The sequence below is a fragment of the Strix uralensis genome, chromosome 3, assembly GCF_047716275.1.
Source record: "Strix uralensis isolate ZFMK-TIS-50842 chromosome 3, bStrUra1, whole genome shotgun sequence".
NCBI classification, from domain to species: domain Eukaryota; kingdom Metazoa; phylum Chordata; class Aves; order Strigiformes; family Strigidae; genus Strix; species Strix uralensis.
The window spans coordinates 110,277,269-110,290,154 of NC_133974.1; positions in this window are offsets into that span (position 1 = coordinate 110,277,269).

The window sequence follows — 12,886 nt, forward strand, 5'->3', positions numbered from 1 at the left end:
TCTGACCCCCCAATCACTTCCGGTCACGGCTGTCAAGCCGTTGCCATGGCACCGCTCCTGGCCCCGGCCTCCCTTAAAGGGGCAGCAGCCACCCCATCCCCCTCACCCCGCCACGCCTTACACCCGCCTGCGGTGACCGGCCTAGGGAGCGACCGGGTGGCTGAGGGAGCCGTGGGCCCGGGAGTGGCCGGCCCGGTGCCGCACGGGGACACGCCGTCACCATGGGGCTCAGCCCCGCTGCCCTCGGCCGCCTCTCCCCCAAAAGTCCCTGCGGGTCCCTGGCCGGGAGCTTGGGCCCCTGCTCGCCTCTAAAGGAGATTTCGGCCAGGCCTTTTGGGGCACACGGAGCCGCGCTGCCGCTCCCGTGGGCAGCCAGTGCGAGAGGAGGGCTTCGGGTGCTCGGGAAGAATAAGCACTCAATTTAACTATTAGCTAAAAAGGGACAGTGATTCATCAGCCCAACAGTGCTGTATGAAGGGGAAAACCCTAGTACTGTTAGCCATGGATTTGTTCATAAAATAGCCTGTCGAGTGTGAGAGAAGTGGAAAATGATCATGGCATGATTTTCACTGCTGTGAGGAGATGGTTTCTCTTAACTTTCTCTAAAACTGGCAATATTTTCAGCTTTTATTGCACCGTGCTTTACTGCCGCTCACTGTTAACGCGGTTAACCTTTTTATACTCTTTCCACATGTATGTTTCTATAAGGTAAACAAATCTGGTGAAGTCCCCAATCCAAGAAGGAAAACTCCAGGAGGTTTTAAGTAAAGTTTTATGCTTGTGTAAAACCAAAGTGAGCCCATGTCCAGCTGACTAGAGCTTAGGACCAAAGCAACCCGGGCTATCTTTCTGACCCCACAGGCGAACATGCCCCTCTGGAAAACTGCTGCAAAGTACAAAAACCAGGGCAAAACCTGATCCCATAATCATTTACAGATACATTGTCCCATAGCCACTCCCCTGGTGGCATCCCTTTTCTACTGCAGTTAGTTTTGAGGACAACATTGGCTCTTCTGATGTGCCTACCATCATTCAGTGGGAATTCACTGCCTTGATAAGTACCTTTGCAGAGCTGAGAAGCATTCGTCAGTTTGGTCAATTCCTGAAATAAAAAAATTAGGAAACAAGGCTTCTGGGAATCTCATCTTAAAAGTCATAAAAATGTTGGAAATTCCATTGTCATCCCTTTTTGAGGGATCTCATTTGTTCGTTCAGCCTGGAGAAGTAGAGGCTAAAGGGGGACTTAGCTGTTGTCTTCCGCTAGTGGAAGGTTATTGAGAAAGTGGAGCCAGACTCTTCTCAGAGGTGCACAGCAAACAGATGAGAGGCATTGCTCTCACATTGCAGCAAGAGAAATCCCAATTAGATATAAGAAGAAATTCTTCAAAATGAGGATGGTCAAGCACTGGAACTAGCTTCCCAAAGACCCTGTCCAATCTCAAAACTGGTTTGGACAAGTTCTTAAGTAAAAGTACTAATAGAATCCCAAATCCTTCAAAATGACTTAGGTGAAGAGATGAAGACAACCCCTTATTAGATTGCACTGTCTCTTGTGTCAGGAGGCTGTTGTTGGGTGATTCAGCTCACCAGACTTGTGCTAACTATAAAACAGGCATTTATTCAGACTTAGTCATCAAGTTTCTCTTCACAGCTTCAAAAAGTGACCCATTCCATCCTAAAATGGATGTCTCAGCTCAGCACATGAGGAGCTGAAGTGGCTGACTTTGGTAGCACTCTTACTGATAAGATAGTGAAAGCTAGGTGAAATGAATCCTCACTGGTGCCTTCTGAAAATAAAGACAAGAGGAAGGCAACTTGCAGAATTTTAAGTAGCTAAGCACAAAACCTTAGGATGAAAGAAGTAACATAGGCAGAATGGCTCCAAGGGGAACATCTGTCTTGGGCTGTCAGCCATTGACTCGTGGTCAGGCTCCTGGGCAGCCTCAAAAGTTTGAATAGAAACAAGGCATCTGCAGTGATGGCATCTGCAATAGGCCTTCCGGTACAGCCCTGGAATGCTAAATGGAAAGCTGCCCCCAAATTGTTATACTGCTGTTGTATAGGAAGGTGAGAGAGGTGAAACTGCAGTCATATCTACATGTGGCTTTTGGTATTTTAATGCAGGGAAGTCACAGCTCTTTTCATTAGTTTGATGAACTGATAATGGGCAAAAAAGCATATGGCTAATTGTCTCTCAGGATGAAGCTCTCTGTATGGAAGAAATCCGTGCTAAAATGGGTTAATAAAATCTTGAAGATTTTGTTGCTAAATAAGGAGCTTTGGCACTCTAGCTTGTATCTCTGAGCACTAAAACACCAGCCAGAATCTTACTGCAGCCCACTCTCTGCCGCTTCCAGGGTGACCCTGGACAAATCACTTCACTCTTCCTATCAGTGTAGTAGGAATAATGACACTTTCTTCTTGCTGAGAGTGCTGTCAGGAGATAGTAATCAAAGTTTGTAATTTGATTAGAAAATGTGAAAGAGCTCTCCTTCTTACAATGCCAACAGCTGGCTATACAAACTTCCAGTTAGGATACTTATAACTATGAAGAAAACAATTTGCCAAGACAGATAATGAATAATTGTGTTTCTGTTTTCCTTAAGGACCCCAAAGCAATTTTGTACTGTTTGTAGAGAAATCGTTTTGTCTATCACATTGACATGCAGCCGACTGAAGAAGAACATGACATCTTTTCAACCATTCACCTTGGCACTCTATTAGAAAACACAAAGGAGAATTTAATTTTCAGTTGCAAGTACACAGGGAAAGTAGATAAGCACCTTGTGCTTTATGATCATATACTTAACACTGAACTTGCATGAGGTGAGTTAGTGTAACCGTTTTGTTAGAAAGCAAAAAGTCTGCTCAAGAAAAATACAGGCATTCATAATGCCCCTACAGTTTTTGTGAAAGTGGAAAGTACGATTTCTACAGCCAAAGACAACAGTGAGGGGAAGAAAAGAATGTTCAGTATTCAGCAAAAAGGAAGAATCCGGCTGACTGGAAATGTATGTGCATTTCAGAAGGCTTTGTTAAAATAATATTAAGGTACTGGCTTTACCTCCACAAAAATAATGCCATTTAAAGCTGAAGTCAAGCTTTTGACATGTTTGAAATAAAACAATATAGATTTAATTTAGCTACAAAACAATTCCTGTGGGGACAGCTGGAAACGTCAAGGCCTGACTTCCAACAAACTTGCTCCCTGAGTCCCTCAGCCCACCTCCATCCCCACTGCATTAATTTTGTCTCCTCCCCGCACCACGGATGACAGCCCCACAAAGCAAGCAGCAGTAGGTGCAGGCTGGCCAGTGAGTACCAGCTGCCAAGAGAAACAATAATGTTTGCTCAGTGGGGGCATGAATTTAGTTCTCACTCCTCTGGTGTGCGGTCTGTATTAACAGATTTTGTAGGAACGTGATTATTTTTGAGACTACTGCCCTTCCATCAAATTTGAGTGAAATTCATCAAAGACGTTCAAAAGCTATTGGAGGGGGACTTGCAGCCATACTGAAAGCCAGCATGGCTGCATAAGCAATATTAATGTGGAAAAACAGGCTGAAAAAATAAGGAGTTGACTACCGGGGGGGGGGGGGGGGGGGAGTGTTAGGAATCAATTAAAACCTTTTTGGAAAGGGGTGAAATTAAAAATTATTCACACTTTCTAGTTCTGCCAGTACCTGAGAAATAGAAAGTGAAAACAGGAAATGAGAGCAACCATCCATCCACTGACAGGATTTGGAAATGTATGGAATGAATAATTTAAGATGTTGATAGTAACACAGGAAAAAGAAATTTTTTGGCTATAGCTGGGGTAGGCTTTACATAACGTTTTTAGTGTTATGATTTGCAGTGGGACCCTTGCATCCATCCTGTGTTGGCATAGCTCATGTGGGTGACAAGTGGCATCATGGAGCTCATAACAAGCCACTAAGGGAGGGGAGGCAGAGAGGAGGGGGAAGCATTTGAAACCAGTGTCACTAACAACAGCAGTATGCCTAAAACATTCAGGGTCTTTTTAATCACTATTGCTTAGTTCTGTGTTTTACTCATACACTAAGTCCCCTTGGGGCCTGTATGTGAGCTGAGGGAAATGGTAGACCATGTGGCACTCAAAAAGAAAGAAAAGATAAGCAATATGGAAAATATCTTTAAGCAGCCAGTCATGTCTACCTAGAACTCCCAAAAAACAGCAGAAAGAAAACTCATGTTCTCCTGTTCCTTGCAAAAGCCTCAGTCACTTGAATGAGGAGACTCCCTAGGAGCTCTTGTTGCTAAGTGGCCTGGACCGTGCTTGCATCAAAAGGTTTTCAAATTGTGACCCACAAGCTACTTAAGGGTCTGCCAAGAGCCTGCTTGTCACATGGCTGTTTCCACCTCCTAAATCACATCAGAACATGTTAAATGCTTTCCTAATGGTCCTATGCCATGTAAACAATTGCAGAATTAGCCCCAGAGATGTTATAAAATGTTAGATTGAAGGAGTGGGAAGAAGAGGAAAGGTTTGTGTGACAGAAAGGGAAAGATGAGAAGGGATCATAAATGGAAGATGTGGGAGGTCATGAGATGGTCTCCCCAAAGACCTCCACCCCACAGAGCAGCGCAGATACCCTCATTGGGGTCTCTACTCTTTTTTCTCTGAAAACACTTTTGGATGGCTCTCCCCTAATCCCCATGCTCTGCCCTAATGCTCCTCATATAGCTCATTTGCCGAAACTGCAGTACTCCATATCCACCTGGATTTTTCCTCTCTCTTGGGTTTTCTGAGCAAATTTCACTGCCTGTGAGAAGAGCTATGCTACTTGATGTCTGGATCATTCACCTTCTCACCTTCATTTTCCTACTTTTCTAGAGGGTTCGAGATAAGGATATGACAAGCCCGCATAAGGATTTTCACCTCTCCATCTGCTTGCAAAGGAAACCAGATATCCAAGCCCACACACCCTCTTAGGTGTGGAAATTTGCTAACTGTTCATAACATGCCTAAGCTGCACTTGTTAAATTTTTTCACAAACAGCAGAAGTAGAGAAGGGGCCTTGACTCAAAGGGTATCAGCACAGCAGTGAGTAGAGATTACCGTCACCAAATCAAAACAGGGGAGGCAGTGACAGCATGGAAAGCTTGCACTGATTTAAGCTGGTATAATATTTCTGGTGCCAGGAAGGTAGGTTTATATCTCTGGAGACATACTAAGCTCATTCTTATGCACAGCCCCATGAACAGCAAACAATAGAGGCCTCTGTTTACTGCCCTACAAATATAGTAACTGGCACAGGTGATATAATGGATTTAGCTGATATGGGAAACACTATGAGTTTAAATGCTTTTGCTATCAAATTCAAAAGGCATCTGCAGGTATAACCATGAAAGGCAATTCAATAAATTACTGGGTTTTTTAAACTCCCCAAAGCTAAAGAGAAGATGGATTTAATTCAGAAATGTTTATTTGATTTAGTTGCTGTTTGGTTCACAGGAGACTCCCCGCAGGGGCAATAAAAACCAAGGCTGCCTTTTTTATAGTGCAAAGATTTTACACTGCAGTCCTCTCCAGTCTTTTTAAACGTGCCCCTCTCTTGTTTCAAATACTAAGAAATTCCATTCATCATGACTCAGAAATTTCAGAGATGGAAACGATCTATTAAGCCCTATGATCCATCTCCTAGGCAGTGCAGAATTGCTCCCTATAGTGCATTCGTATTTTTAATATTTTGTCCATCAAGTTTATAAGGTCACATTACCGAAGTGTTTTAAATCACATTTCATGTTTGTGTAAACAAATACGTGGTTGTTGCATTTCAGTGTAATTGCTCTTACAGATGTACCAGAGAAAGGATGCCGGCAGTAGCCAGGATAAATGGCAGGTGCCAGTATCAGTGGGGGTTGTTTTGTTGTTAAATGTGATCAGTGCTGTGCACAGTGGGCTTTCAACTATTCCTCTTTGGAGAACGGTCATTCTAATGTCAGTCATTAGCAATTTACTGTTGGTCACTTGGGAACAGCATGTTTCCTACAAATTGCTTCTATTAGTCACCAGTTCTTGTCTAAATAATTGGCTATGAGAGAGAGAGAGCCTGTGTGAGACAGGAATTAACAGGATGGCAGAATGTATGGGTACATTGTGATGAGACACATACTTTACATTTTTTGAATGCCAAAAAATAGTGGAATGGGCTCAGATCTCTTTTACACTGGGGTCAGGCTGGAGCTGCACCACCAAAGTCCAATGGAGCTGTTTGAAAAACCAAGGCTAATGTACATGAGATCAGTATCTGGCAGCAACACAGCAGTACATTTTCTTGTCTCTGAAATGCAGTCACCTCTGGCATGAAACCTGGCAGCTGTTTCACATAAAATGGTAAGGATGTGGGCCAATATCCTTCAGGAAAGGAGGAAGAGAAAGAGGAGGAGGAGCATGCAAGAGTCTCACTAGTTTGCACCCTTTGGATTTGTGTTGCCAGCCTGTTTAGTGAAAGCTCCTACCTGCTGTTTTGACAGCCTTTTATCTCACTGAAAATAGGTGTTTTGGCATGATGGAAAATAAAAGGAACAAAAAAATTTAACTTACCTACTAAAAAGAAAAATGCTGTGGCAGAGAAAACAAGTCACAGTCAGTAGCACATCAGCATTCAGCTATGTCATTCTCATTGGGAGCTTCAGTCTTCCCACCATTCCATCTGAATACGTTCTACTTCAGGTTACTACTTGACTGCTCTTATGGTCCTACTATACTTGGTTTGTGAAAGCTGAGCCTGAGAGAGTGTGGGAGTAAAAGATTACAAATGTCCTCCCGATAAAACTCATGTCATAGTTATAAGGAAGTAAGTTTGTTGTTCATGGGGTACATTAGAGATGCCAGAAAAAGGGGCTTTGAGATTATACGAGTCATTCCAGAGCCTCTGAAAACATATATTGGGACTCTAATGCATGCATGTTCAACAGAGGTGCGGAAAGAGAAGCAGCAGGATCTTCAAATCCAAAGCTGCTCATCTTTGGACCAATGTAGAGGGGACTAGATGGTTATTCCCCAAGGTCTGGGTAGGAGCCTGAGGGAGATACTGAGAAACCGGAGCTTAATTATTGCTGTTGTGGGAGGAGGCAGCAGCACCGGGACAATGGATGGGGGTCAGAGAGGGGACAGAGGGGACAGCCTTACATAAGCCATTTCTCAAAGTTACACAATGGAGAATAGTAATAACACTAATGCACTTTATAATGCATTCCTACATAGATTTAAAATGCTTTGAAAAGGTAAATAAGTATTATATCATAAGGTGGCAGATGGAGAAACCGGAACAATGAGAAAATAAGTGCCTGCCTTGTAACTGTAGGGAGAGTCAGAAGTGTGGTGGGGAGTGGAAGTAAAGTCTGTGAAGCCCTCTGAGGACTTGGCCACAGCCTCTCACAGCCTCTCAGCCTGGGTCTGCTGGACAGGAGGAAAGCTGGCAGGTTAGGAAGAAATTTTCCCTAAATCAGGAAACAAATCAGAACAGAGAAGAAACATGGGAAAAGATATTTGGTGAAAACAACAGAGAAGCATTTTGGGTTCCCAGGATTTTATTACCTTTTCTGGTGTGAGCCAAAGGATCCTATCCAAGTTTCCAGAGCTTATTCCTCACAGGAAAAGCAAAGCCCTAATAAAGGACATAGCAATTGCACAGTAAAAACAACAACAATATTAAAAAGATGTGTTTTGTTTAATCACCTGGACAGGTCCAGTGTGATGCAAATAAAATGTGGGATAATAAGCTCCAAGAGACAGGTCACATCTACAGGGTCTCATCAGGCCAAGGCAGCAAATGAGCCAGAGTGAGGTGTTGGTGGGAAGCGAGGAAAGGCAGCGCTCCCAGTAGCATGCACCTACCTGTGTGCTTCGCGGTCAAGCTGCTGTTTGTCATCAGCACCAGTGACTCTCAGGAGTTTTCTGCCCTCCCAAAAAACTGTTCAAACCACTTGTTGATTTCCCAGTGATAACAAACCACCACCTCTCCTTACTACCTCCCTGGACTGGACTAGTTCCTTTGGGGTTGCCACGGGGAGAGCAACCCAACTTTGGGTCACTGGATGCAGAGGGACCTTCATCCTGTGGAGACTGTGTCCTGTGCCTTTGAGCATGTCTGCCCCATGTAATGAGGAGTTCTGCCATCACCCCACTCATCCCTGGCCACAAATTGCTATGTGCTGAGGACAGCCCCTGGCTGCTGCTCTCCTGGGCTTACAGCTCTTGGTCCGTTCCAGCTGCTCTGCCTCCGCTCATCACATGCAGCTGCCCTCTTTCCGCCTGGGCCATTTGTTGTTCCTGGGCAGGCAGAAGGCCTCCCTGCCTGCCTTTAGGTGGCCTCAGCTCATGTGCAGGAGTCCCAGGCAGCTCCTGTGCCATGCACCCTCTCTTCTGCCTGGGGTACTGCTGTGAGCAGGACAGGTCATGCAGGCGAAATCAGATTATGTGGTTCAGGACTTTCCCTGCAAGACAGAAATTGAGCCTTCATCAAAAACTCAGCTCCCACTCCTCCTGGACTGAAATGAGGGCTCAGCCATGAGGTCAGAGGTAACATTGTACAGATCTGTAGGACTAGTCCTGTGTTAGTTTGATTTCAGGGACTTATGGAAAAATGTATGTCCTGTTATATGAAATGCAGTAACTAATAAATAATGATCTGCGTTTCTCCAACTGCAACATTTGGCAACCATTCGTGACTGCAGTGTTGTAACAGGTCAGTGAGCAGACAGGTGTTGCCCCCGTTTCTGGACAGGGAGACCTAGAGCACAGGGCCGTTGCTAAAGATTCCTTTCTTTTCCAGAGGGGTGGTGTATGGCCTCCTCGCCTGTTATAATCCCTCCATGGACAATACTGCTGCCAAGAATAGCCGTAATCTCCCCTGGGTGGGGGGAATGGTACAATGGGCACATCCCCAGATCACCCTCACAGGCTTATCCGTGGTTTCGGAAGGGAGGAAGGTAGAAAAGTGCCACCCGTCTCTGCTGGAAAGGGTGTACATGTAGCTTGCAGGAAGAATTAGGCCATGATTACATGAAATCCAGTGCTGTTTGGTCAGTCTCAAACAGACACTCTCTTCTGCTCTGGCTCATCGTGGACAGGATCTGGCATTCTGGGCAAAAGCAAACACAGCAGCTGAGGCTGGCACGGAGGGGACTGAGCCGGCTTCAGGAAAAGCATGTGGCTTTCCAAACATCTTGCAGTCCAAAGCAAAACCAGCAGTTCTGACATGCTGTGAGCAATAAACAATGAGCTTTGTCAGCATGTCTAGAGGAAATGATAATTCCCAGAGTGTGAATGATGAAATGTTAACCAAGATGGAGGCTTCGGATAGCATTGTGGTTAGGATAGCATATGTGCACCAGTGTGGAAGAGCTGACACTAAGGCAAAGAGCCCTAACTAAGGCATTAAGATCCTCCAGGTCTTTCAACTTACTCCCCAGTGGTGTTTTCTCCTCTTCCCTGCATAAAGTGTAAAGCATCGCTTATGCTGAAAGTGAGATTTACACTGTTGTAACCAGCACCTGAATTCACCCCTCTTGCTGCATGGCTTTTCATAACCTACCACTCAGCACAGCCATTCAGCTCTCTGAGACGCACAGGTTTCCGTGCAGGTCAATTTACTATTGAACATGCATTACGAGGTTGGCTATCCCTCTTTTCCATTCTTTGTCATCATAGACAGCTCTGATTGCTCTGGTCTTTCCAGTGTAATATAAAGCCTAATGAAATCAGTGGGAGTGTTTTTATAGGTTACGGTGACCTCGACAGAGACCTGGTAGCCCCGTGCTTAAAATTTTTTGCAAATCTGTTGCGTAGTTTCAAGGCCAAAAAGAGTCAAGGTTTACTTTTCCCCTTTGCTTGGAGGATGTTAAAACTATCCGCTGCAAACCATGTGAAATGTTTCCAGTCACTCCAGCGATGAATAGCATTGACATGCATGTATTAGCAGAGAACAAAAATAACTAGAATCAGAGAAAATTATGCAATTATTCATAGTAATAATGCTAATTTCATAATGTCATCACTGTAGGGGTCTGTTGCAATAAATAACCTTGAGAGCTATCTTAGTGTATGTGACAGAGGACATATGTGCATATGAGATTACACAATAACTTTTTCCTGATGTGCCCTATGAGACATGGAACCTTGATCTCACTCTCCAGCCTCCCATCCTGGTGTTGTTTTAAGAAAAATGACATTCAGTCCTGCTATTCAATGCTGGAGAAAAAAAAAAAGACTGTGTTCTGCTATGGCTAGTGTTACCCTCAGGCATTTCTGGCATGTTTCCGTTGTAAATTCATTTTATATGTGGTCAGGAAGTACAACATCTTGTTGCATCATGTAAGAAAATACCATATTTCTTCCCTGTTGCTCATTTCCAATCTACAGAAGCATCTGGTGGGAGCATTTCAGAAGATCTGTCGTTAAATGTAAGAGTTTCAGCCCACAGTGCAGTTTCATGCCTGAGCCTCATCTTGAAAGAACAAGGTCAAATCATATTTTACTGTTCTCCCCTTTCAACTGTGACTTTTTATTGTCCTTCTCTCTTTTGAGCATTACAATGATTTTCTTTTCTACCAAAAACTGGTTTTGCCACTGTCACTTCTGGGCAATTTGTTTTTGGATGGAGATAAAAATTAACACTGCTGCTTTCCAGGAAAATCCTAGCGCTGTTAAGTTTCCACTGAAGCCTGGCCCACAGCTTAACATGTCCAAGTTTTTAGGCACCCTTAGCAAAAAAATACTAAATACTACACAAGGAAAAGTAATAAAAGGCCAAACACTCTATTTTGCATGAGCGATACTGCAGGGCATGAGATGAGGCTAGCCACACTGTGGCATTTGCTAGAAGGGCACAGATTTGTTGGAGAATATGAAAGCTCATCTTTAACATGGCCTCTCTCCCACCTCTTGTTCCTTTCTCTTCCTTCCTCTCCAGACCAAGCCAACATACGCTTCACCATTCCCATCATTCTCGCAATGGCAATCCCAAAAAATGTCTGTTGAGCATTAGGAGGAAGGTAGAGAGCCATTTGCACAGCATGAAAGTTACTTTCATTGCTTCTACTAAGCCAAGGTCCAAGTCACATAGTCTTTCACACTGTCTACTGGCACGGTGCCTGTCAACTCGCTGCCCCATACATACAGACCTAGAGCTCTGCAGTAGCAGCATCGGATCATTTCTGCCATGCTCATCTATCATAACCTGCCCATTTTTGGCTCCACACCTTGCCTCCCGTGAGGGTCTCTCTGTCATCTGGGAACTGAGACATGGATAAGACAGGTTGCATTTCCCAGCAGTCAGACTGGTTCCTCTGACATAAGCCTCATGCTCATAATAGAAGCAGGAAAATTTGAGAAAATACATCTGAGGTAATTAGCGTAACCTTTCTGCCAGGTGGTTAACAACAGAGAAAAATGTCTGGATTTAATATACCCATGGCCCCTCTTGATAAAGGACTAAATTCCAATCTCCACTTAGAAACCCGAGAAAACTAAACATACCCTCCCCGAGAGCTCTTAAAGAGATGGATTTCCACCACTCACTTGCATTCCCAGATCTTTATTAGGCAAGAGGGAGCACAGTCATAAAGCCAGGCAAAACCAGCAATGGCAATATATATCCAGATAATGAGCAAAAGACCCCTCTTTTTCAGATCTGTTGGCAGGGGTCCACCTCCCTCCCTTCCCTCTCTCTGGTGAAAAGGTCCACCAGGGAGACCCCTGTGGCTCCAGCACCTCAACCGGGGTCAGCATCAGTGAGCAATCCTACCCAAGGCAGTGACAGAGGACCCCAACTTCGCTGCCAGTGCTATGGATAGAAGAGCTCTCACCTGCCTGCACAGCCACCCAAAGACCTGGTGACAACACCCACTGATGCTCCACACCACCCTTGGGATGGATCAGGCCATGTGGCATGGAGCTGCATGGCAGGAGTTTAGGCAGCAGAGTGCCATCAACTCACGTCCAGTTATCAACAAACTGGCATTGCAGTGTGGTCTACCCCCCTGAACTGCGCTTACTCTTACCACACTCATACCTCCTCATAGAGCCTACAGGCAGAGGTGGAAGAAAAACTATTTCAGCCTGCTTTATGGCGTGTTGTTAAAGCAATCCAGGTACACATAGGACAGACCACTTTCCTGTGCAACTGTGATGCTGTTTTCTCCAAGGTACTATGGTAAAAGTCAGGTGTCCACATCAGTATATCCTGAGCACAAGGGTCCTTGAGGTTTCAGGATCTCAGGCGGCTGGAAATGAATAACTGTGGCTTCCAAAACTGTTTTATTTTCTCAGTTGCGCTTGACTGGGAGATTGCATCATCCCAGTTTGGAGGTGGGAACCTCACCTCCTCTGTCTGTTGGGTTGGTGTAACCTGCTCTGCTCAGTACTATAATTTCAAACTATTTGGAGGCTGCTGCTTCATGCTGAATAGGTTGTGCCCAAGGCAGTATTTACCATGAGAGGTATTTCTACATGTATGCCATCATTTGCAACTGCTTATAAATGATTTGAGGCTGAAGATGTAAATGTTTACCTTCATTCTGAAAGGCGTAGATTATTGAACTCATTTAGTCAACTTTAGGAGACTGACAGCTTTTTAATTACAAAATCTATTGCTCTCCCCTTCCTTTCTGTCTTACTGGGTCTATTTGGAGTTTACGAAATACCCAAGGGCTAGGTACTAATTCAGTTAGCTCTAGGCTGGATTCTTCACCACATTTAGCTCAGTTCAAAACTAAGCATTACTCTTAGAGATGAAGCTGTGGAGTTAAAAATTATTGGGAAGGTATACACGGGAAATGCTAAGTGTGAATGATTTGGATATTTTCCAGGTTTTGCTTATTATAGCCTTTTGCCTGACTAATTTATGCTTTGTGCCCA